Source organism: Nicotiana tabacum, chromosome 8 (genome assembly GCF_000715075.1).
Source record: "Nicotiana tabacum cultivar K326 chromosome 8, ASM71507v2, whole genome shotgun sequence".
Lineage (NCBI taxonomy): Eukaryota > Viridiplantae > Streptophyta > Magnoliopsida > Solanales > Solanaceae > Nicotiana > Nicotiana tabacum.
This window is the reverse complement of record NC_134087.1, coordinates 9,283,893-9,298,749: the sequence shown is the minus strand read 5'-3', so window position 1 is coordinate 9,298,749 and position 14,857 is coordinate 9,283,893. Positions and strand designations below refer to the sequence as shown.

Sequence of the window (14,857 nt, the reverse complement as noted above, 5' to 3'; positions counted from 1 at the left end):
AAAAACAGTGACCTTGGTTCCTATCAAATAAGATCGAAACTTATCAAAAGCAAATACTGCTGCTAGTAATTTTTTTTTCTGTTGTGGCATAATTTAGTTGAGTCTCATTCATTGTTCTACTAGTATAGTAAATGGGACGAAAGATCTTATCCTTTCTCTGGCCTAAAACAGCTTCAACTGCTATATTACTAGCATCACACATGACCTCAAAAGGTTGATTCCAGTCTGGAGACACAACTACTGGGGCGATTGATAACTTTTCCTTAAGGGTCTCAAATGATTTCAAACAATCACCTGAAAAATCAAACTTAGTATCTTTCATCAAAAGGTTAGTCAACGGCTTTGAAAAGTCTTTTATGAACCGTCTGTAAAAACCTGCATGACCTAGAAAGCTTCTGATGCCTTTAACAGTTGTGGGAGGGGGTAATCCTGCTATAAGATCAATTTTAGCCCTATCAACTTCTATCCCTTTAGCAGTGATTCTATATCCTAAAACAATTCCCTCAGCAACCATAAAATGATATTTTTCCCAATTAAGAATCAAGTTTGTCTCTTCACATCTCTTAAGAACTAAGGTCAAGTGGTGAAGACAACCCTCAAATATTTTGCCAAAGAGCGTAAAATCATCCATAAAAATTTCAAGAAATTTTTCAGTCATGTCAGAAAAAATTGGTGACATGCAACGCTGAAATGTAGTAGGGGCGTTGCATAGACCAAATGGCACTCTCCTATAGGCATATGTTCCATGAGGACATGTGAAAATTGTTTTGTCCTAATCTTCAGGTGCAATTGGTATTTGGTTATACCCTGAATAGCCATCAAGAAAACAATAAAAACCATATCCTGCAATTTTTTCTAACATTTGATCAATAAATGGTAAAGAAAAATGATCTTTTTTAGTATCATCATTGAGACGTCTGTAATCAATACACACTCTCCATCCCGTGATGGTCCTAGTAGGTATGAGTTCATTACTTTCATTTTTTATAACAGTCATACCTACTTTCTTTGGTACTATCTGAACTGGGCTTACCCAAGGGTTGTCTGAAATAGGATAAATAAAACCTGCCACCAAAAGCTTTACGATCTCCTTTTTTACTACTTCCTGCATTGCTGGATTCAATCTCCTTTGGGGCTGGACTATTGGCATGTAGCTATCCTCCATAAGGATTCTGTGCGTACAAACAGCTGGATTAATCCCTTTGATATCTTTTATAGTCCATCCCAAGGCTCCATTGTGTGCTTTCAACACTTCAATCAGTTTTTCTTCTTGTCCTACAGTAAAAGAAGATAAAATAATTACTGGTAATAATTTTTTCTCAAGGTAAACATATTTTAAATGAGATGGGAGAACTTTGAGTTCAATTTTTGGTTGAACTTGTTCTGGTTGGATCTCCTCATCTTCAGAATCTTTTTCTAGTATTTCGGCTTCTCTTATGATGATAGGGTCATCATCTTGTGTTGTGCCAAATTTGGCCAAACATCTTTCCATTGAGTCTGAAATTAATTGATCATCTTTGAATTCATCTATAAGATAATTAAGCATGTCAATCGTAAAGCACGACGATGACGTCTCATCTCCTGAAAATCTTAATATCTTTTGCATATCAAAAATGACTCTTTCTTTACCAACTCTCAAAATTAGTTGTCCTTGATGGAATGATTGCTCTACCTATGGAAAGAAATGGTCTACCCAAAATGATTGGTTCATCAGGTCATTCCTTCATTTCAAGTACTATAAAATCTACATGGAAAACAAACTTATCTATTCTTACGAGCACATTTTCAATTATTCCCTTAGGTTTCTTAGTACTTTGATATGCAAACTGAAGAGAAACACATATGTCTTTCATTTCACCAAGATTCAATTTTCTAAAGATAGAAAATGGCATCAAATTTATTGAAGCTCCAGAATCACAGAGTGCTTTTTCAAAATATACTCCTCCCAAAGTGCATGGAATTGTAAAACTGTCTGGGTCACCAAGTTTTTGTGGTAGCTTATTTTGAAGTATAGTACTGCATTTTTCAGTAAGCATTACCATAGAAACTTCCTCCAATTTTCTTTTGCTTGACAAAATTTCTTTTAAAAATTTGGCATATGAAGACATTTGCAATAAAGTATCAGTGAACGGAACATTGATGTGAATCTGTTTTAAAATCTCCAAAAATTTGGCAAATAGACTATCAAGATTTTATATTTTCATTTTTTGTGGAAAGGAGTTGTCATAGGGAGATGATTCATTTTTTCAATATTCATTTCTTCTTTTTTCTTGACTTCTTTCTTTTCAGATGGTTCAGAGGGTATTTCAACATTCTTACCGTTATTTACATGTTGTTTTGACTGGTCTGCATAGGATTCATCAAGCTCCTTACCCGACCGTAAGGTGATGGCCTTAATGTGCTCTTTTGGATTTTTCTCCGTATTGCTTGATAAGGGACCCTGAATCTTTTCTGAAACAAAAGTTGCCAATTGGCTCAACTGTATTTCCAAATTTTTGAGGGATGAATTTTGGCTCTCCATCTTTTCATCAATGACCTTAATGTACTTATACAAAATATCATCAAGACTTGAATGAGCTTGTTGAAGCCTTTGCTGATATGGAGTTGCTTGCTGATAAGGTCTGAAGTTTGATTGACCATGGTTTGGATTCTGGTATCCGAGTGGACCCTGTATTTGTTGCTTCTGGAAGCTTTGAGAGTTCTCAACACCATTTAGATTGCTCTATTGAAAAACTGGATGTTTCTGTGCCATTGGACTTCCAAAAGGATATTGCTTGTAACCGATGACATTGACATTTTGACATGTTCATCATTGTGATTGGTTGCTTGGCATTCACGGTTCTGATGATTTCCCCCACACATGTCACAAACCTCAGATTGGCTTGGTTGTTGTGTATTCACCTGAAAAGTTTCAAACTTTTGTGCCAAAGAAATAATTTGTTGTGTTAGTGTATTTAAAGCATCAACCTGATTTACCGTAGCAGCCTTCTTAATGATTACACGCTCAGATGGCCATTGGATGACATTTTCAGAAATCTCGTTCAACAATTGCAATGCTTCCTCCAAGGTTTTTCCCATTACAGAACCTCCTGCAACTACATCAATCACATTTCTAGAAGAGGGTTTTAAACTGTAATAAAAAATATACAACTACATATGTTCAGGAATGTCATGGTGTGGGCATTTTCTTAACATTGCTTTTAATCTTTCCCAAGTTTGATATACTGATTCAATGTCAGTCTACAAGAAATTAGAGATGTCTTGTCTTAACTTTGTAGTTTTAGCAGAGGAAAAATATTTGTTTAAAAATTTCTGAGTCATTTGATCCCATGTGGTGATGGAACCTTGTGGCAAATTTCGCAACCAAGTCTTGGCATCTCCTTTTAAAGAGAAAGGAAATAGTCTTAACTTGATAGCTTCAGGAGGTACTCCATTATATTTAGTTGTTTCAACAAGTTCCAAAAAGTCAATTAAATGACTGCGTGGATCTTCACTTGCGTCTCCAGTGAAGATGCAAGACTGTTGAATCGTTTGAATCAGGCCAGTCCTGATTTCAAAGTTGTTGGCTTCCACTGGAGGTTTTCTGATACTAGATTCACAGTTGAAGCGGTCAGGTCTAGCATAATCCCTTAGGATTCTGTTTGCTGACCTTGGTGCTACTTCATCAAACTGATCCTCCACATGGATTGGTAGTTGAATGTCTTCTACTTCTTGATTCTCCATACCTTCACAAGCTATTCTTTGGAAAGATAATGCTTGTCCATTCCTGCGCAATCGAAGAGATCTTTTAATTTCAGGATCGTAATTGACCAACTCTTTTATAGAAGAGCGGGTCATAAACTACTCAAAATTCTATAAAAAACTGAACTTAACTCCTAAAGTGGTAGTAGTAGTACTTAGAAGAAAGTAATTAAAAGAAAATGATGAATAACAAGGACAACAAAGATTACAAAGATGACAAAAACAATAAGCGATTAAATAGGAATAGCTATTATTAATGTTATTATTATTATTATTATTATTATTATTATTATTATTATTATTATTAGTATATGATAATAGTAATTATATTAGTACTAATTAGCAATAGATGTTATGAAGAAAAAAATGGTAAATGAAATCAGTAAGTAGTAACAATAACTAATGATAGAAAATAATAATATAATACTAATATAGAATATAGTTACAAGTAGTACTAGTATTAATATAGTAACTGCTATGCTATAATGATGATAAGAAGGATACATGATAATAACACTTCTATAAGATGTTAGTACTTGTAATAGTAAAAGTAATAGTAGTAATATTTAGTAAATATTGATAGCAAAGATAATAATACTAATAGTAAGTTCTCAAATTAGTAAAAAAATATTTAGTGTGAAGTAGACTTGTGCCAATCCCCGGCAGAGGTGCCAAAAATTTGACGAGACCAATGTGCATAGGTTTTTTCTGCTCGTACTCAGTCAAATTCTAGTATAGTTTACGATATCGTCCCACAGAGATTGGTTAATCTAGGCTACAGAATTTTAATATTTTTACTACTATTTGAGAGAACCAAATTGATTAAAGGTGAGTTTTAAAACTTGTTAATTAATTAAAGCAAAGCAAACAATTTCGGAAAGATTTATAATTTAAAAGAATTGGAAATCGTTGAATTCACTTGATAATATTATTACAATAAAATCTCAATTTCTACATATATTTCTCGAAAGAATAATTGCTTATTGCTAATACAATTATATTTGTTCACTAAGAAAAAGTCAATTAATAGCACTCCGTGAGGTTATGTAATTAATTGAGTTAAACCTAGTGACGATCAAACCGAAATATTTTCTTGCTTGAATTGTGCTAAAAGGTATTACAAACTTCGTTAGAGTATTTTTACTAAAAATCAGAATCTTGCATACAACAATTCCTTCGTGAGAATTAAAACCGAGGCAAACAAGATTACAGATTTGAAGAAAGAGTTTTACAAAAAATTATTCTCACTCTACTATTTTATTCATTGGTTATTATATATTAATTTTGCTCCGTGAGAATTACAAAATTAATATAAGAATAACTTAAATAAAATATATAGAAGTGATAATAATGATTAGTTAGAAACCATTATTTCAGCACAGTATGAATTATACAATGAAAATTTCAAGCCAAGTATGTATTAAAACTGAAATAATATTATAAAAATATATATCAAGCTTCATCAACTATCCCAACAAAAGAGATTACTCCATTATGGAGCATTTAAATCTCACAACAAAAAGGAATTCTAGAATATTTCCAATACTCTTAGAAAATCCAAAAACTAATAAGAATAAAATAAAATAGTTAAAGAAAGAAGTTAAAACTAAATTTTAGATAAAAGTAGTTCTTCTTCCTTTATCCTCCTCCGATGCCAATATTGCATTCTATTTTTAGCAATCTTGCAAGCATTAAATGATTAGACATGTCCAAGGAATGAGCTTGGATGTGTCCGAGGAGTGAGCTTGGATGTGTCCGAGGAGTGAGCTTGGATACGTCTGAAGAGTGAGCTTGGACACGTCTGAAGAGTGAGCTTGGATGTGTCCGAGGAGTGAGCTTGGATGTGTCCAAGCTTCAATTATAGGCTTCCGTTTCCCATTTCAATTTTTGTGCTTGCCATAGCAGACTTTCATCGAGCATTTTGTCTTTTCCTTCTGTTATTTATAATCTTTTTTTTTTCTGCAAAAATAGTTAGAAAGAGGCAAAATACGAAATATAATTTAAGTATATTATTTAAAGTAGAATATTAATAATATATAATAAGTAAATATTTTATATTCATCAGTGATGTGTATATAACGTCGTAACCTTTTCCCATATATCCTATATATATGTGTATATTACGCCGTTTGAGTCATGGGTAAATGCATATGTATAAATAAATAAAATGCATAATGAAGTAAGTCAATCTGATCTCTTGGAATATTATGAGACCCATGAATAGACAATATGGTAGTAGGACATATGGGGAATCAGAAACATAGGCAACCTTAGTACTTCTAAGAATAGAATTATTTCTGAAACTTGCGTGCTTGCTCGTTTCGTTGTATCATATGGATCATGCCAAAAAGGAAAGAAGAGATAGCCTTAACATACCTAGATTAGGGAAAAATCCGTATGATAATCTTGAAAACGGTTGCATCGTACTCTTTTAGAACCGCAAAATTTTTACGTTGCTGTGATTCTAATAATTCTCGATGGATTTTTGTAGGAATTGGTTGCAAAAAGTCTTGTTGAAAACTCATGAAAATTGCTAACGTTCTCACTTCTGTTTGTAGTGTATGTAAGGAATTGTAGTAATTTTTGGTTGTAGTGTCTTGTATTCAAGACATTAAAAATGAAGAGTTATGATAAGCAATGGGGTCAAAAAGTGATCTGGTCCAACCCTACACCACTACAGAGTGGCGAGAGCGGTAGATACAGCTTTTACCCAAGAAGGTCGGGATCGAATCCATAAGGAGCTAATATAATGTTTGGACCTAGATTCCTATCTAACCTAGCATTGTGTAGTGCTCTTAATTACACTTCCAATCATTCTTGTTTGTTTGTTACTTCTAATTTTATACTAATGAAGTGCGAAATTAAGCTAAGTAGATATGTTTGTAGAGTTTTTTAAATGGGTAAAGAGGCACTAGGAAAGTGACTTACTCCTAGGTGAGTATCTATCAGGATCTAGAACTTAAGGCAATAATGTTACAGTTGGGATCATGCTATAGCCAATGCACGAAGCTGCTCACTCTACACCTCTCGGTAGTAAGAGTGACTTTGCCCTAATTGGCTTTCTCAAGCCCAATTGGGTGTTCAATTTGTGCAAGCAATGTTGGCTCAAGTCGGTATTACTATCTCTAGGTTTAACCCTTTAATTGGGGCTATCAATCTCTTGAATACACCCCAATTCCTTGTTGACTTGAAATTCCTAGACTTAGTCTATCTTTCTTAAGAAGAGCCTAAGCCAAAAAGGCACAAATTAGTGTTTGCAGCCACTAATTCAACATAGAAAGCATAAATCAGGCCAAATAACAATTACCCATAAACATCTAAGTCCTAAAATAAAAGACCCATTAAATACCCACATTAGGACTGAGCCACAACCCTAGCTAATGGGTTTAGCTACTCATATTTGAAGAAGAAATCATAGATTGAGATGAAGAGTAACCCATAAATTGTAATTACAAGAAAAGAAACTAAGTTTAATGGCTAAACTAGCTATAAAATTACTCAAAATAGTCAAATATGACGTTTCACGTGCTCAGCAAATGTAAGATGACCTAAAAATCTGGAAAAAAAGTATTTATACACAGCTAAATTTTTCAGACAAAAATGCCCCTGACGGAGGTACCGCTGACAGCGGAAAATGGACCGCTATAGCGGTGAGGCTACCGTGACCATGGTAAATCAACCGTGGACCATGGTCTTCAGCTTTTGCTCAAACTCCAGGCTCTCTGAATCTCTCCTCCGCGGACTGCAGTAAAAGGACCGCTATCGTGGTAGGGATACCGTAGTCGCATAAAATCATCGCGGAGCGCGATAACTTGAAATGCCTCAACTGGTATCTCTCTGAACCTTGCCACTGCAGACCGCAATAAAAGGACCGCGATCGCAGTGAGTCTTCAAGCGGCCGCGGTGGATTTTCTGCTGTAGCACTACTTTAACTTGGTTTTGAACTTGTGCAGGTTTCACTTCTTTTTGAGCTGGTTATGACATCCTTATCTCCTTTTGACCAAACACTGTAAACAAGCACAACAAGTTAGCTTTTGGGGAATACTTGTATACATTTTAGTCCAAAACTCAAGCAAAAAGGAGCATAAACTAGACTAGAATCCCTAGTTATCAACTCCCCCAAACTTAAGCTTTTGTTTGTCCTCAAGCAAACAAAGTAATTCCCACCTCCTCAAGATAATAGAAAGGAAAATTCAGCTGTTCTAAAGTAACCTCATCAAGAATCAATTGGGACTAACAATTACCATCAACTCAAATGCATTATCAACACTACACAACCTTTTAGCACCATTGCTATAGTGCGACACAAAAACATCAAGAGTTAACTCAACTCATCCAGGAAACTCTTTCTGTTACATTGGTCGATGTGGAACCCAAACTCATACTCCTCATCTCTCCATAAGCAAGCCTCACTTTTAGATTGTAGCACTCAGAATTAGGATTATAGAAAACACACATCTCTCTCAACGGAAGGTCACAAGTTCGGCTCTATGTACCATAAGCTTGCCCCTTATGTGAGTAATCACTAATGTAAGCTCGCCCAACTCAAGATTATATAGGGCTTTTGTGGGAATGTAATGAAGGCTTTTGGTTCAGGGTAGGATATATTGGTCTAAGAAGGTTTCATCTTCCCTTAAGTACTTCATTTGCTTCATTTTGGCACACATTTTCTTGACTCTTTGAGTCATTTACTTCTTCATTAGGGGCTAGAGAGACACACTGTCACTCTCTTGTTCATTTCAATTCTTTATCTCCTTTCTAATCTTTTCATGCCTTTCATCTTTTGCTTTCGTTGAATCCCTTCATTTCTTTTACATTGTTCATTTTCTTTTTGAATCTTTGGCTTTTCTTTCTTTTTCGTTTTCTTTGCCTTTCATTTTCTTTATTTTGTACCTTTTATCACTTTTGCATTTCTCGTCTCTCCCCCCAAACTTATGCTTTTGCCTTGTGCTAAGGAAAGATAGGGTGCTAAGAGAGGATCATTTTAGAACGGATACAGGTTTGTATCATGGTTATTAAAATAATAAGGGCTAAGACTCAACGGGGTTGACTAGGGATAACATCATTAGTACGATATGGATGTTTTCAAGTTTCAATTAGGATCAAGGAGAGCCTATAATCACTTCTCAAGTCAAGCTACACTTAGGATTTTGCCTAGACAAACATTCATGGCAAGTTCTAGACTCATTCGCACGGGACTTGGACTTGCAAATCAATACCTCACCACACAAGCTATATGATTGCTAAAGAAATAGAGTCGGGGTCCCACAACAACCTTAGCTAAGATTTGGGCAACACAAATGGTTCCGAAAAACCACTCGATGATAGTTTAGCCAACACAAGAGTCTAAAGGTCACAACTATTACTATCATATACATAACAATTTGTTTTTATGTCACGCCCCGAGCCTAGAAGCCTGACCGGCACTTGGTACCTCACTATCCTTGCATGCCACTTGCGATTAAGAGACTCTGAACATGTAATGTCGTACTTTGGCTATCGGCCACGTTGCAAGACAACTGCGAATGCTGACTAAATATCAATATAAAGCTGGGCCAACAAGGCTGTCATAATTATTGCAGCTGACAAACAGACCAAATATACATACAGGGCCTACAAGACCAACATATTGCACTAATTGACAGGATATGTCTACAAGCCTCTACTGGTGGATATACTATAATCGGAACAGCTCCCCCGACCTACTCATACCATATGTACATATATACACAAGATGTACATAAAGCTCTAGACCCGACAACTCCGAAAGGCATGAAGCTTACCGATCAAGCTGAACTCGGGCAACACTTAATGAGGAGGCCTACCCATCTGTCTGTCTGAACCTGAAAGGATGAAATGTAGCGCCCCTAGAAAGGGGCCGTCAGTACGAAATTATGTACTGAGTATGTAAGGCAATATACTAAAAGCTGAAACTGAACTTATAATATAATAACTGCAAGTAGCTGGAAGTCAAAGATAATCTGAAGATATGCTTACCTGCTGATACTGACTCAACTCTCTTAATATAGTAAGTAAAATATTTGTCCGGCCCTATAGGGCTCGGTATATATATATATAACTGCTCTGCCATAGTAGGCTCGCTCATAGGCACTCGGTCATACTAGGCTCTGTATCTCAACCAACTGGGATCGCTCATAAGCGCTCGGCCATAGTAGGCTCGGTATATAACTTACCATCTGATCAGAGGTTGCTCAATAGGGGCCTGCCCATCGATTATAGCTCGATGGTAATAAAAATACTTTTAATACTGTATATATGTAAATTCTCTGCTCTCTTGACTGGAAGAAGGAAATACTCAACTGAATATGAAGTCCCAATAAGGAGAATATTATAACTTACAAAACTAGGAAAATATACGTAATTTGTGAGACTAGCAAAATATACGTAAATTCCGGGATATGAATTTTTCTTTATGCCTCGTTATCAAACTTGTATAATGACGAGATCATTCCAAAATGAAGTAAGAGCTTAGCCTTAACATACCTGGAGTAGGAAAAAATCCGTATGATATCCTCGAAAAAAGTTACACCGTACTCCCTTAGAACCGCAAGATTTTACGTTGCTAAAATTCTAAAAATCTTCGTTACTTCATGATAGAAATCTGATTTTTGGAGTGTCTAATATTTCCTCCTAAGTTAATTCCTTCCTAAGAAATTTTAGAATGAATCACATTTTGGTTTTGTATTGAAACTTTGGAATGAATTTGCAAGATTTTGCTCTTAAATGTTTCAAGGTGGAGGTGTCTTGCTACTAGTTTATGAAGATGACACCTAATGTAATGTCATGATGAGTCACTTACATTATTAGTAGCTTGCTGCCACTTGGGGTGGGGTGAGGCTTTTATTTAATATTTATCACTTATTAGGTAATTTGGTAGTGTCCCGTTACCAGGTAATTAACCAATTACCCAAAAAATTGAGAATTATTCCCTCTTACTTAAAATATTACTCACTTTTCACATACCTTATACACCTTTCTAGCATGGCATGTAGTACCTTGTATGGCACTAGTCCATAAATACCGGGTATTTTGGCTCTGGCCGTATTTTATCCCAAAATGCCAAACTTCGACAAAATTCATTTTCTTTGACTTGCTCCCCCTTCACCTTCATGAATTTACTAATCACTTGTGAAATAGCATAATCCTTATAATCCCTAAATAATCTTTTCCTTGGACTGATGTCAATTACCTTACGACAAATTCAACATAAAATATTACAGGGTGCAACACTGTCGTAACTTAATACTACAAAGCGTAACATCACCATAATGTAATACTGCTGGGTGCAATACTTGTCGTAACTTAATACTGCGAAGCGTAACATCATCATAATGTATTACTGCAGAGCATAACATCGACATAATACTGCGGGACGTAACATTTTAACCATAAGGTCAAAGATAAATGTGTTAGGTCCAAGTGAAGCTTTGCCTGAGGCACCACTGCTTACTAACTACTATTTACACAAAAATAAAAAGAAAAAACAGACTCAAACCCTTAAGAAGATTGTCATGCCATCCATCATAGGGAAGAGCCACCCGGTTCACACAAGCTCCACATTTGGATAGAACCGTGGTATTAAGAAAACCAAATACTTATTGATCAAAGAACTTGAAAAATAAGAAGCTATGAACCGAAAAAAAAACTATCAAATGGAATAAGAAGCTATGAAGTAAAATGCAGAAAGTAAACTGAATATGTACAAAAGGGGGGTTTAGATGAATATACATAGGAAGGAATGAATATATACATGAGAGTAACTTTATATACATACCAAACTAGAACAATAACGAAAAGTAAAATAAAAGGTAAAGTTATATACATACCAAAAGTGAAAAATAAGTATAAAGAAAAAAAATAGTGTCATAATTACAGTCCAACTATCAAATCAAACTACCAAATCAAAAACCAAAGTAGGGCCACCCCCTCAAATGAAAGCTAGCATTGTCCTCAATGCTAACTAACCAAAAATAAGCCCAAAAAGAAAGATAGAGAGTGAAGAAAACTCCCTATGAATTCTCTGTATGCATGGGGTCCTATGGTAGTATGGGCTCCTATGACTGAGTGGGGTACTGTGGTAGCACGGGATCCTGTGGCTGGGCACCTGGATCATCTGTCCCAGGGGCCTGTGGCTGGCCAAAAGCAGTACCCTCTGTCTCCTCCAACTCAATCTCAACATCATCTACCTGGGGGATCATCCTCTTCCTCTTTGGAGCTCTCTCAATATCCTGCTCCGGATCCTGCTCTTTCTGAGCTGCTGGAGGTTGATCATGCAATAGCAGCTCCAAAGGCAAATGGTCAGCTGCCTTCATCTTCTCCACTTCTCCCCTTAATTCCTTAACCGACTCCTTCGATGACCGTGTATGCTTCAGCTTCTTTGTGTATTCGCTCAGCTCCTTAAGTGTTTTGCATTGTTCTGCAAGAGCATCCATTATTAGCTTTTAGTTATCAAGGAGCTTCTTCTGGTTGTCCAAAAGCTCCTTGATAGTCTCCTCTACCGAAGCTGACACCTGTGGATATGGGGTCATTGACTGCGCTGCCACTGAACTAGAAAGTACAGACAACTTAAAAGTTGCTGCTTGCATTCAGTTGTTGATACTGGAGAGTGTTTGGCTCAATCTGTGGGCAATCAATGGGTATACTGAGGAGGATGGAATATGTGGAGGGGTGGAAGTAGATGATCCGGAGTCAGACTCTGGTATGGCAGTGGGGTGCTAAGAATAAGTGACTACTACTAATGGCTTTTCAGACTGGCCAGTAGAAGCAATTGCTTTTCCTTTGGGATCTTTGGCTTTGGGGTTGTCATCAGCCTTGAGGCTGTACCATGAAAAGGGCATCTTGGGTTTCACCTTCACGTCAAAGTTCCTTTTCTCCACATCCTGGTCTTCCAAATACATTGTAAGGAAATTCGGGAATAGGTATGATCTGTCACCCTCATTGACCACCTTAGTGATCACCCTAGACATAACATTCCCGACATTGATCGAGATCCCCGCCATAATAGCCGCCACCAATATCGCTCGGGAGACCGGCATAGAGTTTTCATGGGTAGTGGGGTTCAGCCTGTTGCATACAAAAGTCTTCCACCCCTTCGCCTCAAAGTTTAAAGTTTTCCTCAAGATTGCAACTCCCGATGTCAACCATGCTGGGGTGGTGCCCGGGAGAGCCAAATTTGATGCTAACCAGGGACGGGCTGCATCATCAAGTGCCAATTTCTCCAAGTACAATGATTCATCTTCCTCATTAAAGACATGTACTCATTTATGTCTTCCCATCAAACTTCACTGTCAAGTTCCGCGCTTTAGTCACTTTGGTATCCTTCTTGATATGGGAAGCACTGGCGTAAAACTCTTTGACTAAGTGCTCGTTTGCCTCTGACACCTTGTTGGTGAAGTAATCCCACTTCACACGTTCATTGAATTACTGTTTCACATTGAGGTTGTATGGCATGAGATCCCTCTCTATGAATTGGCGCTCAACAATAAGCGACCTAAGAGTCCACCATTACCGGAACTTGTGATAAGCTAGGTCACTGATGAACCGCTTCTGCCACACCTTAGGGTTTTTAGTTCTCTCCACACCCCCTGGTTGGGGCACACCCCCTCCCTCTTCATCCGGTACCCCAACATCTACATCCTGTCCAGGTTACGAAGGTGTTGGTGAGGTTGAATCTGAACTATTCTGATCTTGGCTGAGCCCTCAGACGCCTCAAAAGAAATCTGAACTGAAGCATGAGCAGTGGGAAAGGCCGGAGGTATAGGTAAATCTCTTAAACGATGCCTCTCCGGGAAGTCAAGTACATACTCTGGCACTGAATCAGACTTAGATGCCTCCCAGGAGGGCAAATACTTACTTCCCTCATAACGGGAAACAACTCTATCTATAGCTTTGATGAGTTTTCTGGTTTCCCTAATTGCTTTCCGAGCTGTTGGGGTCAATTTAATCATACCTCGTCCCCTACCCCGGGAGGACTCTACTCTACCCTTTTGTTTGTCACCACCTCCTCTAGATTTAACCATTGCCTGCAAGTATATCAGGTGAACTTGTTAGTCCAAACACTGGAAGAAGCAGTGCAAAAAAATAGTTGGCAGTGTAAAGCAAAACTACAGACTGCGGACCGAGAAAAAATGCACTGCGGCCGCGAAGACTATACCGCAGACCGCAAAAAATCAACTGTGGATCGTGGAGAGGTGGGATTTAGACTACCCACTCTCTGATTCAATAGCACCATGGACCGCGAAAAATAGAGCGCGGTCGCAGTAAGTACATCGCTGACCACGAAAAATGCCACCGCTAACCACGGTTATCAAGACTTAAAAATCTCTCAAAAGATAGGTGACCGCGGAAAAACAACCGCGGACCGCAAAGGTCAAATTTGGGCTCAACGCCTAGGGTTTCCAATTTTCTTTCATTTTAGCATTAATCCACACATTATCAACCTACTAGGTAGTTAATCACCATTTCTGACTAATTAAAACCTACTCTAATTAACATTATGGAACCCTAAGTTAAAATTGAAAGAAAAAGGAAGAAGAAGAAGTAATAACTATCAAATTAAAAGAAAATAAAAACAAAATTAAAGACTGGATAGATTTGAATTACCAGAAGTGAAATGCACTACAGATGAAATTCAGTTCTTGTGTTGTGCAAATTAGGGTGTGAGTGAACACTAGTCTATAATGATTGAGAGTGCAAAGGGCGAAAAGTGTAAAAGGGGGCCTTGAGGTCCTATTTATAGACAAGACCTAGGACCCACTTATTCTTACCTATCGCGGCCGCGATAAATGCACCGCGTACCGCAGTTGTGAAACTCAGAAGGGTTGTTGCTTTGAGACCACCGTGGACCGCGAAAAATCCTCTACGATAGCGGTAAGCCACCGCTGACCACGGAAAATGCACCACGGCGGCGGTTGAAATTTCAGAGAGCCTCCACTTTTGACCTTTTATTTCCGTTGATCGCAAACAATTTTTGCCCTTACGAATAGGCCACCGCGGACCGCGAAAAATGGAGTGCGGCTGCAGTCCAAACTTCAGAGAGTGCCAAATTTTTTCCATATTAGTCCTGCGTTGTCTCAAACATCCCTATACACTTCTC

At 37.5% G+C, this 14,857-nt stretch overlaps 1 non-coding gene across 1 annotated transcript; it reads left to right on the top strand.

The window, feature by feature from the left end:
• The first annotated feature begins 3,166 nt into the window (after window positions 1–3,166).
• Window positions 3,167–3,273, top strand: LOC142163749 (small nucleolar RNA R71). Its single transcript, XR_012694678.1, has one exon. It is a non-coding gene; the product is annotated as a small nucleolar RNA R71 (small nucleolar RNA).
• Window positions 3,274–14,857: the final 11,584 nt, after the last annotated feature.